Source organism: Macaca nemestrina, chromosome 8 (assembly GCF_043159975.1).
Source record: "Macaca nemestrina isolate mMacNem1 chromosome 8, mMacNem.hap1, whole genome shotgun sequence".
Classification (NCBI taxonomy): domain Eukaryota; kingdom Metazoa; phylum Chordata; class Mammalia; order Primates; family Cercopithecidae; genus Macaca; species Macaca nemestrina.
Window position 1 is genome coordinate 57,403,950 of NC_092132.1, and position 26,863 is coordinate 57,430,812.

Here is a 26,863-nt window from a genome sequence, read left to right on the forward strand (position 1 = left end):
TCAAGTGATCTGCCCACCTTGGCCTCTCAAAGTGCTAGGATTACAGGCGTGAGCCACCATGCCCAACCGAGCTCTTCCTTTTAGAGCAGATTTCAAATGATCAGATAAATCATGGCAGTACTTAGTGGTCTGAAAAGTTAAGAAGAGGCACACAAGATTCTGCTTAATTACCCAGGGACATGCCTTCATTCCTCATTACTGCTGCATCTTGACCGCTGTCAATCCACAATAGGTTCATATGCCTTGGAAAACAGAGTGGAATTAATGTGTCTACACTGTAATTTAGGATTATATTTTTAGCTCTCCTACCATCTTTTTCCTAAACTTTCTTTACCTAATAAAGGATGAACATACATTTGTTTTGTTGTGTTTTCCTTTTTTGTTGGCATTGTGAGAGCTAGTACACAAATTCAGTAGGAGTTCCTGACAAGTCTGGAAAATGTGATCTCTTAATTAAGGAATGACTACTCGTCTAGATTTATGGAGGCTCAAGGTATTAATTATAGCTCAACTGTTAAAATGGAAAAATACTTTTAAGGCAGAAGTTCTGTGGATTCGATTCAAATAAATTCCTCTTTTAATGGATAAAGTAAAACAAAGAGAAACATTTAATTAAAAAATGCAAAGCTTGCTACTGGTGTACAAAGGGGCAGAACAACAAATTCTCATTGAGTAGGCTTTATTTTGCACATATTGCATTAAAAAAGTTTGTCCCATATGGCTAGAAAGCTATAAATATAGGAATAAACAGAAATGTAGCAACCAATGATTGTTAAAATGCCTGATATGTATACAGCTATATAAAAATAAATATCACAGTAATCATTATCTCTGGTCATAGCTTTGCTCTTTGGTGCCGGCACCTAAAACAAATAAAAGACGTCAAATTATTCTTAGGAAGGTGTTCCATTTCTTGGGAAAATTATTTTAAGATATCTTCCTACATGAACAATATTCCATACCTGTGTTATGGTCCAAGCTAAACTAGAAAAGTATTTTTTAAAAATTATAAAAACAAATGCTTCAAGTTTCTTCTATGTTTCCAGTGCAGTTCGGATTTCTATTTGGAGACCACATTAATTGTGCAGCAAAGCTAAGGGATAGTTAAGTGGAATGTGGAAATGATATTTCAACATCCTTCCTAGATCAGTTCCCTGTTTTAATATAGAACAGGTTTGTGAGACTTTATATACAATTTAAAAAAAAATATGGTCATTAGTATATTCAAGCAAAAGTAAAATCTGCCAAAAGCATCAATAAGCACAAAAAAGAAAAAGAAAAAAGATAAAAAAGAACAATTCTGAAAATATACTTAAACTTCTTTTTAAAATCTTCTTCTTAAAGATGACAATTATATGAACATTTATATACCTATAATTTAACAATCACAAAATATTTTATATTGTTATTATTAAGTGATTTTGTTCACATTTTATAGAGGAATACAAGGTAAAACTTTCCTTTCAAGAAAGATACCCATATGGGTGATATCTAACCTTTAAATATTGCACACTTAAAGATACCTATATGACTGTTGTCCTGCTGTTTTCTTATTTAGATTGAGTACAGTTCCACAATTTGAATGTGACGCTGTCTGGTGTGTCTAATGAGCCAGAGATTGTAGCAACAATAACTGAGGAGAAGAGGGAAACAGCAGATGCACCTCCCCAAATGGTTGGGGCTGACAGATGCTGGTAAACACCTACAGGATTCAAAACAGAATTGGTTCAGGGAAATCTCACGTTTCTTGTTTGCAGTGTTTAAAAGGACTTGGGTCCTCAAACACTGGGATATTATAGTAGGGTTCACTAGGCCTTCTTTCTACATGAGCAAGATTGGGCTTTTCTGAACAACATTCATAACACATGATAGGAAGGCTTCGAGGGCAAATTTTCTAGCATTTAACCCATTTTCTCTGTAGCTATGATGGTTTCAAGTGTGTGTGGTGGCACTCTTACAAGAAAATTCCTTGTGTGAGACAAGAGCCATCACAATGTTCTTGTTCTGGACGTGGACTGGAACACTGTCAGGGCAAGTTTCCATCAACCGTTTTGTTCTCTAAGATACTGAGTATGGCCATAAAGTCTGGTTAAGAACGTTCAAAAGAAATAGAAAACTTGACATTTACCCTCGAGGATAAGGGGGAGACAAAGTGTGGTTTACCATACACTTCTGCCCAGGCTCAAGTGTCCAGAGCCCTTCTCCCACTCTTCTGAGTCAGACAGTTAGTTACTCACACTGCAATCTTCAAGTCAAATGCCACCTCCCACATGATCACTCCGCTATCTCAGGGAAGAATTCAGCTAGAATCTGTGGCTCCTCCTGCTTCCCTTCCATAGTGTGATGTACACTTCAAACTTCATTTTACCTCACATATTCCCTGACATTTTATGGGCTCCCTGAGGACAGGAAACACATATTATGTGTCATTGCTGAATGTTTTAAGTGCTGAAAGGGTTGGCGACTGGTGCTGGGGCAAAACATCTTTCTTAATTTTTATTTTGCTTCTTGTTTGTCCCATGGAAGCAGAATACAAACAAATAGGAACATAAAAGGAATTTTTATCTTTACTCACTATACAGATTTCCTTGGGGAAAATCTCCAAGCTCTCTTCCTTTCTGAGCTTTCTCACTTTCTCCCAGAATACTCCCTGGACACACACATAAAGTTTTCTTGAGGACATTCAGACATGAACTTATATCTTATCTCTGGGCTTTCTTAAATTAGTGAAATTATCCTGCATCAAGTACCCTCTCACCTTGATACCATGCCCAAATCCAGACCACAGCTAAGGAAGAAATCACCATCCAAGGCTTGAAGATGTGAAGATAAAAGCCAATTGTAAACATTAGTTTGGATTTCTCTACTGTTGCGATCCAGAGCCCATCCTCTCCTCTGGCGGCTCTACTCTGTCTTGGGCTACTGAAGTCACTGACACTTTCTGTCAGCTCTGAAATCTTCCTAATTTTTCCTGGTGAATTTCCAACGATGGTGAATATATGAACCTGTGTGAAAATAAACATTATCTGTGCTTTAAAAACTCTTCATAAATATATGTTAATATTGCTAAGTAGTGACTATAAATGTTTTCAAATAGTGGTAGCAGAAATACACACACACACACACACACACACTCTCACACACTCACACATATTTCGGAGGAGGTTAAGGATACTCTCCAGGCTAAGAAGGCTGTATGGGAAACAGTGGGAATTGGGCTCTTACTGGATAATTGGATGTGGATGATGAACTCAAGGTTCATGGAGGAAGTAAGTCTTGAGCACATTTTGAAGACAATTAGAGAAGGCAAATGTGATTTATTTACAAGCCAGAGAGCAACCTATTGATACAGGTATGCTGATACGTTAAATGTCTGTGATCTGATGTCACATCAATCCCACGTGCTTGCTAAAGGCCATGATTGGGATCAGCACTTGCACAAACCTGCTCATATTGCTTAGAGAAGCCAGAAGCCCTAAAATCTGAATCCTGATACTGTCAAATAGAGGAAAGACAACTGGGAGAACTAAGAAGTCCACCCTCCAGTGCTTATCACAAGTTCTTTTTCTGCCAAAAACTGTGAGAGTATGTAGAGATCATCTTTCCCTGCAGATATTCTCAGAGAAAACTGCTTTAGAAGGCAAATGTATTTATTTATTTATTTATTTTTGAGATGGGGTCTTCCTCTGTCACCCAGGCTGTAATGCAGCGGCATGATCTCGGCTCACTGCAACCTCCACTTCCCGGATTCAAACGATTCTCCTGCCTCAGCCTCCTGAGTAGCTGGGATTACAGGCATGCACTACCATGCCCAGCTAATTTTTTTTTTTTTTTTTTTTTTTTTTTTTTTTTAGTAGAGATGGGGTTTTGTCATGTTAGCAAGGCTAGTCTTGAACTCCTGACCTCAAGTGATCCGCCTGCCTCAGCCTCCCAAAGTGCTGGAATTATAGGCGTGAGCCACTACGTCCGGCCAGAAGGTAAATTTTGATGTAGGTTCCTAAATGGGTTTAGCAGGGACCTCATGAATACATGATAGGTGGGTGTAATTCCTGTATTTTGCCAGGGAGGATTCAGAAACCATTTCCTCCTGTGACCAAAGGGATTTCTGGCTTTCTTGACTGAGAATTGAAAAGATCTTAAATTGTGCAGAGGCTCTGGTAAGGGCAAAATAGTTTTCCTGTTATTGAACTGTCTTCTCTATTATTAAATTAGCATTGCTTTGGAGTTTAAAAAGCAAAGACCAAGTGCCAAATAAAACAAACTATATGTGTTCAGATGTTAATGGCTGACTGGAAAATGTCTTTATCTTTCTCAATGGCTGGTCATTTTTTCTGTAACCATATGGAAATATAAATTCAGCTGGATGGCCCCTTAGGAGTTATGAATTTCAAGTGTAAGAAAAAAAACACTCTACCTATATAATATACTATGCTTCACTGACAAAGAAATCTGTTTTGTTTCACAAATGAGAGAACTGGGAGAAAAAATGCCACAAAAAGTAGGAAGAAAAAGTTTAATATATTCAGGTGGTGGTCAGCATTAGATGTAACAAATTTTTCTCAGAAATAATGATCGAAATGATTTGTTTTTATTCCCATTAAATGGGACAAGAAATGTTTGAACAGTTGCTAGGAAAATTTCTTTATTAAAGGCACTTTGGAACATTCTGTTAAAACTTAGCTTGAGCCACAGCTTTCTCACCCCTTTCCCAGCCAATATCAAAGTCTCCCTCTGTTGCCTTAGTTTAAGACTTTTTTTTTTTTTTTTGCCGAGGCTGGTGAAAACGTTTTCTCATTGCTTTAACCCACTCTTAGACCAGACCATAATTCACCAATCCTTTGCTACCTTTTTTTTTTGAGTCATATATAAGATCTTACATGATTCAGTCCATGGCAAATTTGCCATTTCAAATCCAACCACTGTCTGTCTCTGACAATGTGTTTAATGTACATGATTATTTATTCAACATATAATTATGGGGCACCTACTAAGTGTAGCATTCTGTTGTAGGCTGTGGAGTGAAACAGACCCAGTCTCTGCTCCTGTCAAGCTGATATTCCAGTGTCCATTTTTTTCTGTGAATTTACCCTGCTATCCTTTGAATGCATGTCTTTGATTATGATACCCTCTTTGCCTTTCCATCTTTGCTTGGCTAAGTCCTCATTTGCGAAAGATCCAATTCAAATAACATGTCTTCCAGGAAGTCTTCAGTAGTAGCTCTGTATTCTACTAACTTAGCTGAGCTGGACTATATTTCCTAGAATTCCCTTCCCTGGGTTGTTCCAAGACAGTGTTGAGCACAAGGGAAATTTGTGTGAGATTTGGAAGGGGGAAAAGAAGCAGCAGTAGCTCTGGAGGTCAGTGCGGGTACCAGGCACAGTGGCAGCTCCTCCCTACCACTGATCTGCTAGCTCACTTGTTGGTGTGGGTAGCACTTGGGCCTGTAAGTCTACCAGCTTTCATCTACTCTCCTTCTTTAGCTGTTCTAAGTCCTATGCCAAGTGCATGTGCATCTCTGTGGCAAAAGCTCTCAGCTGCATCTCTATATCCCCTACATCTTTCCAGTTTCTTCTCATGGAGTCTAGTTTGTTCTCATAGATTACATTTTGCCTTGTAGGTTTTAGTTTGCCACTGCTCTGTTCCATCTTATGTCCATTTTTCTTTCCTGAATCTAGGCCTAGCTGATCCGCAGCCTTGTCAGCCCAACACTAAATGCAGAGATAAAAGTCTTGCAAGGACTTTTCTACCAGCAACCAGAATTGTGTAAGTTTTAATTCTCATGCCAGATCTCTCGTTTAATGGTACTCACATTGATTTTACTTTTCTGAGTGAAACCTCGTTGATACAGAAATGGGTATCAGAAATGGAATGTCACTGAAACAAAAAAACTTAATGGCAGTAGCTTTCAGAGTAGGTAAATGGGAAGGGAGAAATGGATAGCAGCAGCCTGACAGGTCTCCAGGAGAATGTTGGTGAGGCTTACAGGCAAGTAGAAAATGTTACTGGAAATTGGAGGAGAAGAGAATTCTGTTGAACAGTGGGGGAAATTTAACAAAACTGTTACCTGCTATAATGCGGAAAATAGAAAACATACCTAAGGAACTAATGGAGGTGAGTAAGGGAATTTCCTGGCAAAACTTTAAAAGTGTCAACTAGTTTCTTTTAGCTGCATATCATCAGTTACAGACAGAGAAAGAAGAGCAAAGGAAGAAAATAATTCAGGCTTCAAGCAGAAATTAAGATATATAGGAACCAAGACTTGCTGAATTTGATATTAAAACTTTCATATTCTCCCCATCCCATACAATATACATTCACCAAAAAAAAAAAAAAAAAAAAAGAAAAAAAAAAAAAAGGCTTCGGGGCAAAGATCAAATCCAGGGTGCAGTCAGGAAAATGTGGCCTCTGGGCAGGTCAGACATGAGGTCAAGGGTGTGACTATAAAACCCTTTGTTAGGAACTTAGAAAAAATATTAAGTTGGTGCCTTATAGATCCCTTGAGAGAGATAAAAGGCAAAAGACTTTCTAAGGGTTTTTTGGATGTGCCTTGCAGATCCTGCCCTTTAAATATTAAGGCTTTTAAGAATCTTAAGGGCATTATCTCACAGCAGCCTTCTGGAGACGCAAAGTAGAGAAAGACTTATGTAAAAAAATTTGTAGGCCTGACTTTTGTCTAGCAGACTATACTATAATTTCATATATTTTTAAAAATACGCAAAATTTTAAAATAATTCTTCCATCTTAGGAGCTAAGTTATACAGAAACAAAACAAAACGTAGGTGCTAAGTTATATAGAAACAAAAGAACTTTGGAACCCCAAATATCTACCAATAGAAGTTAAGCTGAGAAAATTACTTAACTGAGAAACTAATCAGACTGAGAAAGCTACTCAAACAAGGGCTACATATATGGAAAAGGAAGGATGACTCAGAAAGTAGAGATAGAATACCAGAGGGCAGGGCTTAGTTAGAACCCTAGAAAACAACTCCCAGATAGTCTTCTGAGTGCAAGACCAGGAAATAGCAACGTGGATTCAGTTGGTATCAGAATTACTAGAGACCAGTAACTGTTCTTTCTTTCTTCTTTTCTTATTTTCTGCATGGGAAGAAGGTCTGGTCTCATGAGTGTATAAACCGTGCAATTGCTCAGGGGCCCGTCCTAAGAAGGGCCTTGAGCTTAGCTTAGTTCTCTGCTGTCACCATCTTCAAATTCTTAATCATATTTGAAGAAAGGGCCCTGCCTGTTAATTTTGCACTGGACCCCACAAATTCAGGACTTTCCCAACATTATTTATTTGATGTTTGATGAGTAGATAACTTGTCTTTTAGTGACTAGTCTTCAGACCAAAAGAAACCGGTGCGTCACTTCCAAAGAGCCTCATCCACACCTAGATCTGATGATGAGATCCTGGACCTTAAGCCTGAGCTGGATGCTGTTTTATATGGGATGAAACATTTAGCAGGCCTTAAAGGGGTCAATATGTTTTATGAAGTGGAGGAATATAAGTAATTTGTTGCCAGAGGGCAGACTGTGGCAGCTTTAAAAAGTTTTTTGACATGGCATTTTAAGAGCTTCAATCTAAAAGGAAGAAGTTGAGGCAAAATTAATATAAGTAAAGAGTTTATTTAAGTTTATTTAAGTTGCCTTGAATATACACTTCAGTTAAAAGCAGTTACAAGTGGATTCTCAAAGGGGGAAAAGAGGCAGTTCCTGAGATGTTTACTGAGAATTTACATTAAAATAACAGAAGCTACTGGTTAGCTATACACTATTCTTTGTATCAAGAATTCCAGGAACATGAAGATAATGGGGGAGAGAGTTAGGAATAAATACTTTTAAACAATTGCTCCCAGGAATCAGTAGAAAGAGCATGACTGAAGCCCCATTACTCACATCTGCCTTGGCCTGTAAACCTCGCATGACTCACACTGCTCTGAGCTTTTTAAAAAATTTTTAAATTTTTTAATTTCTATTTTTTTTGGAGACAGAGTCTCACTCTCTCACCCAGGCTGGAGTGCAGTGGTGTGATCTCTGCTCACTGCAGCCTCCCCACCCCAGGTTTAAGCGATTCTCCAGCCTCAGTCTCCCCAGTGGCTGTGATTACAGGTGTAACACCATTCCGGCCTAATGTTTCTGTATTTTTAGTAGAAACGGGGTTTCACCATTTTGGCCAGGCTGGTTTCGAACTTCTGACCTCAAATGATCTGCTCGCCTCAGTAAGCTATTTTTCTTTTCTCAAGAGATGGGCTATATACCCTTCCCCATGAATCCACATGGGCTTGTTAGTGGTGGAAGTTATCTGAGTTATGGTGGCGAATTCATATGGATCTGGGGCAACTTCAATTCTTGCCTCCTCAGAAGAAAGAATTCCACTGAGGGGTATAAGGCAGAAGGAGAGACTGAGGCAAGTTTTAGAGCAGGAGTGAAAGTTTATTTAAAAGCTTTAAAGCAGGAATGAACAGAAGGAAAGTGCACTTGGAAGAGAGCCAAGTGGACGACTTAAAGGGCAAGTGCATGGCTTGACCTTTGACTTGGGGTTTTATAGGTTGGCATGCTTCTGGGGCCTTGCATCCCTTCTTCCCTGATTCTTCCCTTGGGGTGGGCTATCTGCCTGTGCAATGGCCTGCTAGTGCTTAGGAGGGCAGCATGCACGGTGTGTTTATTGGAGTTGCACGCATGCTCACTTGAGGCATTCTTCCATTACCAGTCAAATGCTCCTAGGTCATTTACCAGTTAAACTCTGCCATTTTGCTTCTTAGTGCACACTCTTGAGCTCACTCGCCCAACTCCTGAGATCTTATCAAGAAGCTACTGATCACCAGTTTCAGGTTTTTTCTGTCTATAGGGACCAGTTATTTTAGAAAGACAGATTAACAACTGCCTGATCATCACTTGATGGTCATCTGACATTCTTGGTTAGGCAGAGCCCTCTCCTGCCCTGTTCATGCCTGACTAGCTACCTACTGTAACAGCTTATGATTGCTTCAGTAGTGAGTGGTGGAATGAGAGCATCACACCTCACTTCTGAAATGAGGTTGCAAAAAGTCCAAGCAGCTTCTTCCTGGACCTCTTGAGATCCTCTTTCTTGAGAGGTTCTTTATAGGAACATTCTCTCTTACAACCCTGAAACCATTTTGTGATAAGTTCAGGCCAAATACAGGTGATCTAATCAGCAGTCACAATTGAGACCAGCCTTCACGTAATCTTAAGCTATGTGCTAGATATGCAAGGAAAAAAGTCTCAGATGATTCTAATCCTCAATCTTTCAAACCTTCCTAGATCATGCACGAGATACTGATACAAGAGTGGGGCAGACTAAGTGCTGGGAAGAGAAGGGTGTGATCTCTGGCTAGGGCTCCACCTCTGGGGTCTATGCCCATGGACCTAGAAATGCCTGAAGACAGGCATTTCTCTATTCATGCCCAAATGTTGCATTTCCTGAGGCCACCCTGGCCTGCCATGCCCCCATCCTGTGCCTGTAAAATCCTATAAAAACCCAGAGACCCTAGCAGGCAGAGACACAAGCAGCTGAGAGGAACACATCAGTGGAAGAAAACACAAGTGGCTGGATGTCCAGAAGAATGCACTGATGTAAGAGCACACCAGTAGACTCCAGCAGGTCAGTAGGCCATCAACATGGAGTTTGGCTGGGACAGTTAGAGGGGAGCCCGGCCCTGAGATGACTGATTCCAGGGGAAAATCACTTTTCCGCTCCTTCTCCCTTCTGGCTCCCCGATCTGCTTAGAGCTGCTTCCACTCAGTAAAACCTTGCACTCATTCTCCAAGCCCACACGTGACCTTATTCTTCCAGTACACCAAGGCAAGAAACCGTGGGATACAGAAAGCCCTCTGTCCTTGTGATAAGGCAGGGGATGTAATTGAGCTGACTAACACAAGTCATCTACAGATGGCTAAACTGAAATCACGCACTGTAGCACATGCCCACTGGGGCTTCAGCTGTGATCATTCAACCCCAGACACTGCTGTGGGGTCAGAGCCTCACAACCTGCCCATTTGCATGCTTGCCCGAGATTTGAGCAGTAGGGCATTGAGGAAGTGAGCCACACCCCCATCGCATGCCCTGTGAGGAGGATAAGGGAACTTTTCCCATTTCAATACCATGAATCAAAAATCAAGAAATCCCTACTATGCACTATCCAAATTCCTGACCCGCAAAAGCCATGAGTATAATTCAATGGTGCTGTGCTTATTGCCACTGAGTTGGTGATGGTTTGTTACACAGCAATAATAGCTGGAATATCTTGCTGCTTCTACCCACGCAGGCTTGGTTAGATAATGCTCCCTGTGCCTTCCTACTTAATTTTGCAATCCATTACTTATATCTGCTACACTTTCTTGCAATGTATATGCTCATGTCTGTCCATTAGTGGACAGTAGTGTCATCTTCATCTATGTCACCCAGAGCCCTGCACATAGTAGTTGCTCAAATACTGTTTGATGAAAGATTCAATATAATTGCAAAGAGAATTCCTCCTTCAATTACTAGCCACTCCACTTTACACCTCAAAGACCCAGCCCAGGTATAACATTTAACTTCAAGTTCTTGCCTGCAATGAACTGAATTTACATCTCCCCCGAAATTTATATGTTAAAATCCCAATCCCAAGGTGATGGTACTAGGAAATGAGGACTATGGGAAGTAGTAAGCTCCACCCTCTTGAATGCGATGAGTACTTTTTTAGAAGAAACTCTAGGGAGATACTTTGCCCTTTCTCCACATGAGGTTAAAGTGAGAAGATGGTCATCTACGAGGAAGTGGGTTCTCACCAGACACCAAATCTGCCAGCACCTTGATCTTGGACTTCCTAGCGTGAGAACTGTGAGAAATAAATTTCTGTTTTATGTAAACTACCCAATGTATGGTTTGTTTGTTTCTGACAGTCTTGCTCTGTCTCCCAGGCTGGAGTGCAGTGGTGTGATAACTCACCGCAACCTTCGCCTCCTGGGTTCAAGCAATTGTCGTGCCTCAGCCTCCTGAGTACCTGAGACCACAGGTGAGTGCCACTATGCCTGGCTAATTTTTGTATATTTTTTAGTAGAGACGGGGCTTCACCATGATGTCCAGGATGGTCTTGAGCTCTTGGCCTCAAGTGATCTGCCCATCTCTGCTTCCCAAAGTGCTGGGATTATAGGCCTGAGTCACTGCACCTGGCCCAGAATTTTGTTATAGCAGCCCAAACTGAGTAAGACTTTGACTCAGTGGGAATTCATAGAAGATCTTTGAGCCAGGCAAGCTAAGTTTGTAAGTATTGGGCTGACATTATTCTGTTTTGATTACTTCTGCCTTGACAAGACTTAAGAATCCACTACATACTTCCCTGATGTGTGGATTATTTCTCTTAGGACACAGGCTTAGAATTCTAAGTTTATGAGAGATGAGAAACAAGGCTAAGCTAATTCTGAAACCCAGTCTCCACTCTCTGCCCAATGGTAAGGCCATATGATACCTTACTTTCATTTATCTATCAGGACCCTCCCCCCAACACACCCAAAAATCCTGCCTGTGGGAGAAGATTTTTGGCAGGCATAGGTTGGTGGTTAAGGGAACAGGCTTTGGAGTCAGAAAGACCATACTCCCAATTTACCATCTGCCCACTTATAAGCTTTCTGACTTTGAACAAAGTACCGGAAACACTCTGGGCTTCATTTAATCACCTCGTAACACAGATAGTAATAGTATCTAATGCATAGGGTTGTGGTGAGAAATGAAATGAGCTAATGTACATATAGTGTTTAGCATAGAGTAAATGTCTAATTAATACTAGCTATTATCCTCTCCAAACAAATAGTCACTGGCACACCATCAATCTCTACTATAGCCTCTTTACCTTTGTTCTAAAAACTGGGTTTCTTCTCCTTCCCCAAGCCTTAATTCTCCCTTTTATCCCTGTTTTTTGTTTGTTTTTCTTTTTTAAAAAACAAAATATTGTCTTCTTTTTTTGATCCCGCTTTTGTCATGAAGTTGTTTTTCTTCCTTTTAAAAATTATGCTTCTTTTTGCTGGTAACTACACATCCACTGCTGCCCCTTCCCAGCATTGTGACTTGGACCTGTGCTCATCTTTCTCCCACCAAGGCTTTGGAATTTTGTTCTACATCACAGTTTTGCTGAGGGGATCATTATCTGGTGCTCAGCCTCCCTGATTTGGAGTCTTTGAGCTACACGTATTTTGTCTTATCCCTGACATTCTCCATTTATATTGCCCATGCCCAACCCCCTGATCCACTGCCTGTATAATACTGCAGTGTGCCACACATTTTAAACTCCATCTCAACAGATTGTATCTCCTTCACCAGCATTGTCTTCCTTGATCTGGCTCTAAGTCATCAACCATGCACAGTTGTATCCTAAGATAATGCAGTATACATAATCTCTACACAGAGTCTGGTTAGGGTCTTAGATATCTTCTGTCTCAGACCAAGACTGATTTTTAAAAGCATGAACTGTGGCCTGTAGGAAATGAACAAATTCTCTTAGCTGTGAAATGGAAAGTAAACATAGAGGCTTTGCTAGGCAACAATGGCCTGAATAAGATTGTGGAAGTGGGAAATGAAGAGGAAGGGAAATATTCAAGAGGCTAAGTACAAAAAGTGGTCACGAAAGGGCATGAGGGAATCTGAGACAAAAACTATTCCGGGTGTTGCTGGATAAGTGGTAGTGCCCCTGTTAGAAAAGGAAGTTAAAAAAAAAAAAAAAAAAAGTGACTTAATTAATGATTAATTGGGGATAGGTAAAATTTGAGGTTATGGCAGACTAACCTGGTAGAATCTTTTAGTAAGATGTTTAAAATACATGATTAAAACTCATATGGTGGGCCGGGCGTGCTGGCTCACACCTGTAATCCCAGCACTTTGGGAGGTCGAGACAGGTGGATCACCGGAGTTTGGAGTTCAAGACCAGCCTGGCCAACATGGCAAAGCCCCACCTTCACTAAAAATACAAAAATTAGCAGGAAGTGGTAGCAGCGTCTGTAATTCCAGCTACTAGGGAGGCTGAGGCAGGGCTAATCCCTTGAACCTGGGAGGCAGAGGTTGCAGTGAGCCGAGATTGCACCACTGCACTCCAGTCTAGGTGACAGAACGAGACTCTGTCTCAAAACAAAAACAAAAACAAAAAACCCAAAAACTTATATAGTGAATTAGGGTAGGGTTCAAAGTTTTAAAATTCAACAGCTCATCAGCATAGTAGGAATTTTGTCAGTGAATGACAAAAAGATTTAATATAAGGTGAGCACATAGGTGGGCTACACCACCTGAGAGCAGCATAAGAAGATGAAATAATAAAGGAAACTTGGAAGGAGTCATTGAAGACTGAAGGAGAACAAGGACAGTATATTAATGGGGATGTCTAGGGGAAGTGGGTTTCAAGAAGAATGGATGATCAGTAGTAACCAACACAGCAGAAAGGTCAAGGAGGATGGAGTGGAGAAATAACACTGAATTTTAAACAAAATCTTTGGTGTCAGCCAAAAGAGCAGCTTCAGTATACCTAAATGGATGCAAGCCAGCTTTCATGTGATTAAGAGTGGTGGTGAAAAATTAAACAGTAAAAACTGTATTTCTAGTATCCTGAATCATTAATCTTAATGTACTTCCACAGTCATCAACTCCTGGAGTTGCTAGAGAAGATCTCATAGTTCAATATCTCAGTGTAAAATGTCTGGAACGTTGGTAATAAAATCTCTACACTTTAATTTCCAGGGACTTTTGGAGAACTCACTACCTTGGGAAATAATTTATTCATTTGTTAAAAGGTCTTTCTGACTAAGTTGATGACATATTAATTTAAGTAGATATATGGTCCCCTTGGTGTTGTTTTACCCACGTGCATGCTCTGAGTATCTATATAGTTTGTGGCTCTTTATGTTCGGGTATTGCCATCAAAAAAATTGCCTGAAAGAGGCTTCATCAGTGTTATTTTTCAAAATAAATTTTCAAAATACTGTGGCGATAGGCCTTGCAGTCACCTACATTCCACCAGAAATTAGCAGTAGCATTTGCCTACTCCACCAATAGAAAAACAAACAAAACAGATGATACAAAACAAGTTGATAAAACATTATAGGCCAACAAATATCATATTTCATTTTCCCATAAATATCCAATTTTAAAAAGTAAAATTCATACAACCCTTGATGACACGTTGCTTTTGAAATACTTTGTGACTGTGTATGTAGGTTTTCCCTTGTTGCAGTCATTTGGAAAACATCATAAAGGGTTTAGTTTTGTAAATAGCAGAGGTGAATTGAATTCAAATTTTTATGAGTGAAATTTCAAATAGACTTTTGATATGCTGTGTTTATTGTTTGATTATACTCACATTGCCATCTATCTAGAGAAGTAAATTCCAAAATAAATGGAACAAAATGTTGTTTCCATGCTAAAAGACTAACTTTCACAACTTTTTGCAAGATGAGATTTTAGTTGACTTGGGAGAGTACTTGACATTTTCAAATTCACATTCTTTACTTGAATTCACTGGAGAGAGTAGAAATAGCCAAGTGCCGGGTAACCTCCCAGAACTGTTTTGGAGAGGACTTACTGCTAAAAAAATATTGCTCTTCTCTAAGATGTTTTGGGTACATACCATCCTAAGAATGGTTGCAGAAATAGGTTATCTCTTATCACCTTTCAGCTGTGGAAAGCCCTAAGAAAAATATGCGGAAGGTGAAAACTGCTGACTCGGCAGTGTCAACTTCCCTAAAGGTCCTTCTTGTAATGCCTTCTTCACTACAACCCCCTTCCAGTTTAATAAAACCATGTTTCCAACCAAGGGAAAAGGTGAGTAGGGAGCCTCTTATTTCAGGGAATCCTGGACTACTTAGCTTAGAGTGTGTGAAAGGCTTAAAGGGGATATTGAGTATTGCATATGCCTAAAAGCATATTGAATATTCCTCGAAAAGTATCCTGGATTCCAAAGAGGCCATTTTGAGAGGTAGACAGAAGTGTAGAAGATGACAGAAGCATTCAGCAGATTTTGTTTTACAGATAGAGTTATCATCAATGTCATAATGAATAAAATTACAGAATTTCTTACATAGTCTAATTGAAGATTAACATACTTCACATGTTTTATATGGCTTCTTGACCCATGTGGCATAATGCCACTGTTTCTTTCCAAGTGCAATATATCATTTTTGTATAGCTAAACATCTTTTCAAATGCAACCTTCACCCCATCAATTCTTTTATGGGATTATTGTGTGAGGTGGGAAATGGGGTCTACATAAAGCTGTAATCAGAAAGAATTAAGAGGATATATAACATTCTTTCTGTGACACATGAATCCAGCTCCTAAGAAGATTCCTAATACACTGAAACCTGTACAGGTAAGAGGACTTGCGATAGGTCAGGATCCTGGGAAGTACCAAGCTAAAAGTCCACTTTGGCAGCTTCAAGCAAGATTATTTTTCCACTTTGATGTTTCTTATCATTTGTACTTCTGAATCTGAAATTCTCATCCTTATACCTCTATGATCATCTTTGCTGTTATAATTTCATGTTTTCTACTTCCGTATGATGGCAAGGGCATGCAGGATGATGGTCCTCAACATGTCACGAAAAACCTTGAAATCCAAGCTATCGAACATGATGGAGGCGGTCACTGAGATGTATAACACTGATCAATTTCAAACCTCTTCTCAAGGAATGACCTTGAAAGGCAACACTGACTTTGGCAATTTGTTTTATTTTTTTTACTTTAGTGTTTAGCAGGATGGAGGCATTCTCTTTAATTAAATCATTTCTACATTTCACCATTATGCTTGGGTGTGAAAAAGCATCATAAACACTCCTTGTAGATAATTGTGAAGGTTGGAGAAATATACTCTGGCATTGTCCCATGTTCATTCACAAATAATATTATTTCTTTGTAAAAATCATTTAGCTGTTCTAACAAAGAACAAATATCAGTATGTGTAGAAATATTTTAGATTACTTTTTGGCATGACCAGCAATAAAAAGCTCTCTATAATTTTATTTCCTAAATACACATTGTTGATTTCAAAGAGCAAAAATAAAAATGTGTTTATAATTCAGGCAAAACAAATGGTGAAGTAGGAAGATATTGGAACCCTTGTACATTTCTGTTGGGAATGTAAAATTGTTCTGCTGCTATGAAAAACAGGTTGTCAGTTTCTCAAAAGTAAAACACAGGATTATCCTATGATCTAGCAGTTGCACTGCTAAGCATACACCCTGAAAGAATTGAAAACAGCTACTCGAACAAAAGCTTGTAAACAAATGTTCATAACAACACTGTTTACAATAGCTAGAAAGAAAGAGTACAAATGTCCATTGACAGATTAATAGATCAACAAACCGTGATATATACATAGAATGAAATATTCAGCCATAAAAATAAACAAAGTACTGACACGTGCTACAACAGGGATGAACCTGGAAAACTATATTCCAAATGAAATAAGATAGACACAAAAGGTCACATATTCTATGATTCCTTTTATATGAAATATCCAGAATAGGTAAATCCATAGAAAAAGAAAGCAGATTGTTGGTTGTCAGGTGCTGGTGGGGGAGAAGAAATTGGGGAGTAATTGTTAAATGGATATGGGATTTTATTTTGGAGTGATGGAAATGTTTTGGGACTAGAGAGATGAGGTTGTACATCATTGTGAATGTACTAAATATTGCTGAATTCTTCACTTTAAAGTGACTAATATGTGAATTTTACTTCAATAAAAAGTTTGTGTAAGATTAAGGCAATTTTCTCAGCATATTATATTGCATGCAGTTTTATTTATACCTCATAGAGTTAATCAAGTTTCTAAGCCAAAAAGGAAAATGACAATTAGAAGTTGAAATTTCTAATTCCTACTTTTGGAATTTCCATCATATGTGTGTCCTGCTTTAAACTGTATTATTTAATTAAAACAGAAGTTGGAAAACAGATTATTGAGGTCTTACCTTCTAACCTATTTTTAAAACTTTAAATTGCACTTTCTTCTGAATAATTTTAAATTTTGGATTGCTGCATTATTTAAAGTTGGAAGTTATTTTCTAAAATGCGATTTACAGACATTTCTACAGACATTTCAGGAATATGTCATTGCCAGAAAAATTTCACAGCAATCTTCCAAAAGTTTAATTGCTTCTTTATCATCCAGCTAGAGAAGTAGTTTCCCTGACTTGCTTGGCTTCATCGAGCATTGCAAGAAGACACTTGGGCATCATTCACTGGCAATTTGTGGCTAAGTGGAATATTATGACAATAAGCACAATGGATTCCTTATGTGCACCCCATACCTGGTTGCTCATTTCTTGGCAGAAATTGTCATGAGTAGGCCCCTGCACCAGTGCATAGTCTTGTAACTGGTTCCTATTAAACGCAATAATTTAGGGTTTCTCTTCTGGGATATTTCTTCCTGAGGCTGAAACACTGATAATGAGGTTTAACTGGAACAAAGGGACACATATATTGTTTTCCTCAAGTATCTGTTTGTACCACAAGCACATGATTGAATCCTTTTTTGTTACATTTTGACTCTTCTATTTGGTATATATTATACTTGATAGAATGAGAATAGTAGCTATTGATGGCTGCATTAAATGAAATTTAATTGGTCAGAGAAAAAATATCTCCATTTACTCATGATTTTAACTTCTGAGGCCATTGATATCCTTAATTAAACATTTCAGGATGCCTTAAAAGATTGAAAGAGTGGCTATATATATTTTGTGTTTATGTCATTTTTCTCTTCAAAATAAATATACTTTACACACTAATGAAATAGGCTGTATGCCTACTGGCTACTAGAAAAAGCTTCCCAAACTTGCTATTACAGATGTGTACATCATTTGAATTATAAAGTCATGTTTTCTTAAGGATAATTATGAATTTATGCATTTTTATTCAGAAAATAAATAACCTGATATATTTTATTTGACAAATATATATATTCAGCAAAAGACTCATCTTTCCATCTACTTCATTTGATGGTTTAGTTCCTTAATATATTTCAATAGGGCAATACATTAATTCTAAAGTAAAAAAATTCACTTGCTACAATTTTCAAATAGTAGCAGTGAATTATATTATACCATAAATTGAAAATACAAAATCTGTTTAAAACTTGGATAACAAATATTGCCTTAGAGAACCAAAGAACAAAATGGAAATACATTTAACAAGTCCAAATTTTTTCTTTTTTTCCCCTTGGATGTTTTCTATTCTTCTGTCTCCAGTTCACATACTCTTCCCCATCCCATTCACTCAGCTATTCATCCCATTCATAAAGCTTTTAAAATTTCAATTATATTTTTCGGTTCTGAAATTTCCTTTTGGTTCTTTTGTATATCGTGTTTCTTTGCTGAGACTTTCTATTGCTTTACTTGTTTTAAGCATCTATGTAATTGCTTGTTCAATAATATATATTTTTAATTATATTTAATTTTTACGGGTACATAGTAGGTGTGTATATTTATGGGGTACATGAGATATTTTGATATGGGCATACAATGCATAATAATCACATCATGGTAAATGGAGTATCCATCACCTCAAGCATTTATCCTTTCTTTGTGTTACAATCTAATTATACTTTTAGTTATTTTAAAATGTACAATAAATTATTGTTGATGCAGTCACCCTGTTGTGCTATCAAATACTCGATTTTTCTCATTTTATCTAACTATATGTTTGAACACACTTAAGCATTTTTATGATGCTACTTTAAAATCCTTTTCAGGCTGGGCGCGGTGGCTCACACCTGTAATCCCAGCACTTTGGGAGGCCAAGGCGGTGGATCACTTGAGGTCAGGAGTTCGAGATCAACCTGGCCAACATGGTGAAACCCCATTTCTACTAAAAATACCAAAATGAGCTCGGCGTGGGGGCGGGCACCTGTAATCCCAGCTACTTGGAGGCTGAGGCAGGAGAATCGCTTGAACCCCAGAAGCAGAGGTTGCAGTGAGCCGAGATTGTGCCACTGCACTCCAGCCTGGGCAACAGAGTGAGACTCTGTCTTCAAAATAAACAAACAAACAAATAAATAAATAAATAAATATTTTTAAAAATCCTTTTTCATACCCTTGACATCTCTGTCACCCGGGTGTTGGCATGTGTTGACTTCCTTTCTTTTCATTCTGTTTGGTGTTTTCCTGACACTTGGTATGGTATGTGTTTTTGAATGAAAACTAGGTATTTGGGGTTTTATGTTATGACACCCTAGATCTTATTTAAACTTTCTGTTTGGCTTGCTTCTTCAGATACCTCTCCAGCAGAAGAAGGAAGTCCCTGTTCCTTTTGCTGCCAGGTTGGGTAGAAATCCAGGTTCCATGCTTGGCATTCATTAAGGCCTGAGGTAGTGTGCTTCTCATTACTGGTGGGCAGAGAGGGAAGTTTTGGCTCCCCAGTAAGCTTCCATGTATTTCCCACTGGCTGGAAGGGGTTTAGTAACTCATTAGTGTCTCATTTCCATTCTCACATGGCCCCTTGCGACACCACAGCTGCACAGGCATAATCTTGGGTCTCCACTAGCCCTTCTCTAACACCACTTCATCAGGAATTCTAGGGGATCCTTATCGGTTTCTGGTGGGGACGAAAGGCCTTTTTTTCTAAGTGCCTGTTCTTGACCACCTCTGTGCAGGTTTTAGACTACCTTGTTATAGCCTTTAAGAGTGAAAGTCCAGGCTCTCCAATCAGACTTTGCTGACATGGATGAAGTGAGGCACTTTTTAATTTAATTTTATTTATTTATTTTTTTCTGTAGAATTTGGCTTGAGTGGAGTGGTTATTGTTTAAAAATTTTCTATCTTGCAGGGCTGCACCTTTCCTGGCCATTTGGCTAGAGACAGCTGATTTTCATTTCTATTTTACTGTTTTTGTTTCTGCACATTGATGTTTCCAGGTTACTGGCTTCTTCAGTTCTAAGCCTGAGATATACGAGTCAAAAAGAAAACTCAGAAAACTCTCTACCATGTTGTTCTTCAGGTATCAGATTTCCTATCTTCTGCCTTCTTCTTTCTACCTTTCCGCATCTTTTTATGTTTTTTTAATATATAATTCCCAAGAGTTCTCATTTCGTTTAGTGGAAGGAATAAACAAAAGTACATCTGTTCTATCTTCCTGGAAGTGAAAACCTACAAAATTTTAAAAAACAGTATTATGTACAATAAACTGCACATATTTAAAGTATACTGTTTGATAAGTTTGTATTTACATAAGCACTTGTTAAATTCGCAAGCCAATCCTAAAATTTATATGGACAGGGATAGAAATTAAAATAGTTGAAACAATTTTGAAAAGTAACAGTTGGTGGACTTCTTGTCTTGAACACTGACTATGAAGATTTAGTAGTCAAAATTTAGTAGTTGTCAACACATTGTGCTACTGAAATAAGAATCAAGTAGTTTAAGGGAAGAGGGGAGAGAATGAAAAAATAGACATGCTTATCTAGTCTTTCCATTTCATTACAATGATAACACAACAATACAATGGTGAAGGAAAAGCCTCTTTAGTAAATTGTGCTGGACCAACTGATAGCCCTATGTAAAAGTAAACCTCAAGTACCACTTTATGCTAGCCCTAAAAATTAATTCCAGAGAGATCTTATAACTATGAATTAATTAAAATCAAGTGAAATAAGAAAAAATTACTTTATGAGAGTATTTATAGAAGGTTCTTTCAGTAGTTCAGGTGAAAGGTAATAAGGAATCAAAGACAGGGAACACATCTGAGCATCTGTAGAGGATGCGTGGACAGAGAGATTTGCAGGACTGGCTGTGGGAATTAAGGAAGTGAAAGCCATTCCATGTTGCCCACTGGGTAGGGAAGGAATTGTAAATATCTTTAAAAAAAAAAAAAAGAAAAGAAAAGAAAAGAAAAGTAACACCAATAGGAATCGAGGAATGGAGATCGTGTGTCCCCATTTGGGCAGTTTATAAACAACTGAAATGTTCAGAAGCGCTGGGACCAATTCTCTCTTTTTTTTTTTTTAGCACCAAAGAAAAATGCACAAATGTTACAATCTGAGCAAGGGCCATGGAGCATGTGAAGGGCTTGCCTCCATGGAGAGCTGCTTGACTTGTTAATGAATAGCTGAGGGTTTATGAGATTCTCTTCTTTCATCAGTGAGATAAGATGTGGATTGAGAATGAGTGATTGCCAACATCTGGCGAATTTTAGTTAAAATGCTTTTCAGTGAACCAAATTTATTGTTGTGTGTTCGTTTGATATGGGTCATCAGGTAGACAAATCAATGAGGTGACTGAATTAATATAAAGACATTTTCATTGTCTAAGCCACAATCCTTATATTGGGTTGATGTAGTTTTTCAGTCAGACTGCCTCTGCTCAGGGTTTTGAGGTCTGTAGTGTATACAATTTCACATCCATTGTTAAAATATGAATCTCATATAGACAGTATATACATTAGCAGTATACAAGTATTTATTAAGTTGTGCAGATTACAGGAAAACACGTGTCTATCACAAATGCTTCTAAAGAAAACATCAAAACAAAATTAGAGAGAGGATTGGAAATGTTAATTTAAATGATTGGAATTTACATATTCCAAAAGGAAATATGGGTTTATTTTATACAAACATCTAAAACCATTGTCCGAAACAGATATTTGTAATCTTAACAATTAAAGTTTGTTTGCCAATTTGGTTCCTCTATAGAAGAGTTAACTTTTTTAATGAGTTAAGACCATTTTATTTTCTTTCTTTTTTTCCAGATGGAGTCTCTGTCTGTCACCCAGGTTGGAGAGCAATGGCGTGATCTCAGCTCACTGCAACCTCCACCTCCTGGGTTCAAGTGATTCTCCTGCCTCAGCCTCTTGAGGAGCTGGGATTACATGTGCACACTACCACACCTGACTAATTTTTGTATTTTAATAGAGATGGGGTTTTGCCATGTTGGCCAGACTGGTCTTGAACTCCTGAACTCAGGTGATCCGCCTGCCTTGGCCTTCCAAAGTGCTGGGAGTGCCACACCCGGCCAAGGTCATTTTATCTTCATCAACTGGAAACTATAGGTTCTTTCCAAATAACTTAAAACTCAACTTTATTTCTTTTGAAGTCTGAAAGCTATATTTCATCTTTAGATATTTTTTATAATTGTCTCCTTTTGAGTTAACCCCGCCTTCTTCCCTCAGGGTAGTACTAATAGATTGACAATCTTTGAAAGAATTTGTTTTAATAAGTGTAATATCTCAATATAGTATAACACCATGTCTTATTATAATAAACAAATGATGCTTGAAACCCATATCAAACATTTGTGGTTTCACAATAGACTTTTTGTGATAACATATTAACAATATTATTATGTTATTATTTTCAAGCAAATATTCTGCTATAAATTATCTTTTCTTATTTAATCAATATGGAACATAGGAAACAATGTGTATGAGAAAATAAACCTCTCAAATAATATATTATTTTATGTATTACTACCGTTTTCTATTATTTAATCCAATTTTCCTTTGGAAAAAGTAGAAATTTGCTTGTGCAGAGCACAAAATTCACTAAAGCCCTTTTGCTCTAATTTCAAGTCATTTCTTCCAAAGTTTTTCTTATACAAACGCACATAAAATCACCTACTGAGTTCTAATAATACCCTAATAATTTGCCTTTCATATATTCTTATATTTTCAATTTCTGTTAGATATTTTCATATTTGTAGGGGGTGGGTGGGCTGAGTCCTTAATAAGACTCTCAGTCATCTGGAATGTAACATATCTTATCTAAATGTATTATTTACTGCCTCAAGCAGTTATCATATTATGACTTCTTCAAATGCCTGGTTTTTAACTATAACATTAATATTTTCAGCTAAATCATAAAGATTGTCATGCACCTTTCCTTCAAGAAGAAAGGCTTTTAAATATCTGCATATGCTTTTTCACTTCTTCCAAAAATTCTGCTGGTATGCTTTAAGACCTAATAGTACCAGTAGATTCAAATTCAATTTGATACCCAAATCTCAAATATCAAATCTTCTAAACTTTATTTTTCATGTATTCTCTATATCCAACCAGTTTCAACATTACGACAGCCAACCCCCTCCAATTTTTCTGCACATAACAGCAATAACTGCCAACTAGCAGATGTACTATGTATTAAGCACTTTGCTCAGCACTCAGCATTAACCGTCTCATTTAATCTCCATACCCACTTGGATCCAGATCTAGTCATTGGGAACTGGCTGCCAATATCAGTTATGACTATTAACAGCTCTGGCTTTTTAAAACCCTACGCCAACCTTGAAGTGGGTTGGCTTTATTAATCCCATTTTAAGAAGAATCCTAAGATGTAGTGAAGACTAGACTTAATACCACAGAGCTAGTGATCATGGAAGCAAGAACTAAACTCAGGCACATTCAACTCCGAAGCATCAATACAATTATTTGTATTTTTATAAGCACAATTCTATTTCATCCTTTATCATTTTGAACTTGAATAACATGAACCTCTAGACTTCTTACATTTGGTCTATCTTGGAATATCCTACACAGAGTAGCCAGACTAATATTATTTATTTTTAACTCCCTGTCCAAGTATGAAAAGTGAATTCTTATTGCCTGTGAGATAAAATCCAAATTCCTTCTCTCCATTGTAAGTTTCCACTGACGAGAAGAGACAAATAATGATTGTCCTTAAACCCAAAGAGAAGGCATGTAGAAAAAAACCTAGATTAAAGAGGCTAAATTTGTACTGGGTATTTGGATTATATTTTTTCTTTTGAAAATTGAAATTTGAAAAAAAATACACATATCTGAGTGTGTGTGTGTATGTATCTTTGTGTGTGTGTGTCTGTGTTTATGTGTTTTTGTGATTATGTTTTAGTTCTCTCAGGCTGCCATAGAGTAGGTGACTTAAACAATAGGAATTTATTTATCACATTTTTGGAGACTGGGAAGTCCCAGATCAAGGTAGCAGAGGGCTTTCTTTTTGGGTTGCAGATGGCCACCTTCTGACTGTGTCCTCACAGGGTGGGGCAGGAGGTGGCAGGGAGGAGAGAGAGCTCTTGATTCTCTTCCTTTTCTTATCAAGACACTAATCCCATTATAGGGATCCCACCCTTGTGATGTCATCTAAACCTAATTACCTCCCAAAGACCCATCTCCAAATACCAACACATTGGTGGTTAGGGCTTCAACATATGAATTTAGGGAGACACAAGCATTCAGTCCACAAAGCACACACATACATGTACATTTATTAATAGCTGTAATGCAAAGACACCAGTGGAGATTCTGGTGTGTCATTTGTAGGTATTACTTTGATAAGCAGAATGCATAAATTCAAGAATGTAAAAAGTATATTACTACTGATAAAATAGTTTTATAAAAGGAAACCATATCAAGCAAGGTTCTCTTGAGGGCAGAATCAAAAGTATAGATAGAAGAGAGGGGATTTATTAGGGGATTAGCTCACATAACTATAAAAGCTGAGAAGTCCCATGATATGCTGTCTGCAAGCTGAAGAACCAGGGAAGCCTAGAGCATGGTTCAGTTCAAGTATGAAGGCCTCAGAACCAGGGAAGCAAACGGTGTACCTCTCAGTCAGCGGTCAGAGGCCTGAGAATCTGGGGTGGGCTCCTGGTGCAAGTCCTAGAGTCCAAAGGCTAGAGAACCTGGAGTTCTGAGGTCCAAGGGCAAGAGAAGATGGGTGTCGCAACTCCAGAAGAGAGAGACAGAATTCATCTTTCCTCTTTTTGTTCTATCTGGGCCCTCAGTTGATTGGGTGGTGCCTGACTACATTGGTGAGGATTGATCTTCCTTATTCAGCTCACTGATTAAAATGTCAGTCTCTTCTGGAAATACTCTCACAGACATACTCAGAAATAATAGCTTACCAGCAATCTGGGTATCCCTTAATCCAGTCAAGTTGACACCTAAAATTAACCATTAGAGCAACTATCATTTCAAATCTAATCTTTATGGCATGGATTGTTCTAGATTTATGTAAGTGTGATAAAATCCCCATTTTTTTAAATTGGAAAACAAATAGAGGGTCAGAAATGCAAGCAAGTTGCCCAAAGTTACACATCTAGAAGACTCAAAGCTGGCCCATGTTACACAGCTCTCTCTGAAGAGTGTTTTGTACCTCTGGGATTTTTATTAATGTCCTGACTCTATACCCTGCATTCATTCTACTACACCACACTGGATGATCACTAGGCTGCAGCATGAAGATAATCACATTTACAGTGGCAGTTTTCTTGTTTGGAGACTAGACCAAACTTCAGGTTCATGCTCACTTAGAAAATGAAAGTCTAAGATATTAAAAGCTGGAGCAGATTTTGACAGCTAGATTTCTATTGGCTAAACCGGATCCAATTTGGTTGGGCCTTTGTTTACAGCACATACTAAAAAGTGCTTGTGAAATAATCAGGGACTCCTTCAGTCACCCTAAAAATATAAGCAAGGGTGGAACAAATTTTAAATATGATTTTTAGGGATAATTTACATTCAGTGTGTAAAGGATTTTGACACATTCAGTGATATACTGGGATAATAACATATACTCTATCACCATTTTTGAATCAATTTTTCAAATCCTATGTAGATAAATACTTAAAATTCAATTAATTTGAAGAGGATATCTGATGTCTTTTATATACAAATGATGATAAAATAGTGGTATTAATAATGATATAATACCTTGCATTAAACAAGCAAGAAAATTTCTAGTGTTCATCATAAATTGTTTGTAAATATATTCATCAATAACGTTTGGCATGACCTAATACATTTCAATATTTAATTTTTGTTCAAAGTCTGAATTTCTCTGTTCCGTTTGCAAGAATTTTTTTGGTTGGTGAAAGATTCTTTCACCTCTGAGTGGTGTTTTGGTTAATACGTCTTAAAGAAATATGACACACAAACATAACCCACAGGTTTTCAATCACATAGTTCATCCCCTATATGTGAATGCATGTACATATTTTGTATATATGAATTTACATGGTTGGATTGTTAATGCTGTAGTCAACCATGATCATGTTATGATTTAGTACAATTCGGTCTCATTTAATGTGAACTACATATGTCCATCACCACTTATGCTTTATTATCTTCTTATTGTCAAATCTGAAAGAGAAGTAATTAATTTCACACTTGCCATATAGACCAATGCAATGACCTTGAAATTCAGAAAAACAAATGGGTCACTATCTCTGTTGAGACTTTTTTTACTGCTGCCTGCACTCCTCAAGGCATTCTAATGCATAGCTCTCTGTTTCATTCACATAAAACTTAGACATTGACATTCAATTCTACATCCTCCTGGCTTTTCTGCGGAGTATTTTATCCCTTTAAATGAACATGATAACTTATACTATTGTACCCCAAACACTTGAACATTTAAACATTTAAAATAAGAGACTTTTTAATATAAATCTTTATTGTAGGAAATTTCGGTGCTGAAGCACCAGAAGTTTAAAGTCTTATTACTTTTTGCAGGCTCTGTAGAGAGTTGAGATAAACCATTGTGATTACAAAGAATTTATTTTAGAATAAACAGTAACACGGATTCTTGAAAGCGTTTTTATGATGTTAATATCTTAATGATTATACTCAGAGTCTGAAGCAGAGATCTTCCTGAAAGAGCCTGTGCAGATACTATGACTAGCTGATTGGGTATAAAACACATAAATACATAAAATAAATAACCAAATCAAATAAGATTTTTTGGTAGTTCATAAGAAAATAATTGGCTGAATATTTTACACATAACTGGAAATTTTTGGAGACATAGCCTTAGGCATATATGGAAGGCACAGCTTGCTTTATTTTTGTTTTGAGTCATAACTATAGTCTAAGATTTCCACAGCCTTTGTCTTGAATAGTTATACTGCATCATTCTCAAAGACATTC

General features: G+C 37.7%; 1 long non-coding RNA gene across 1 annotated transcript; it reads left to right on the top strand.

The window, feature by feature from the left end:
- Window positions 1–3,855: 3,855 nt before the first annotated feature.
- On the top strand, window positions 3,856–25,588 carry LOC105497292 (uncharacterized). Its single transcript, XR_011606909.1, has 5 exons — window positions 3,856–3,977; window positions 5,676–5,763; window positions 10,921–19,340; window positions 19,887–19,969; window positions 21,716–25,588. It is a non-coding gene; the product is annotated as an uncharacterized lncRNA (long non-coding RNA).
- Window positions 25,589–26,863: the final 1,275 nt, after the last annotated feature.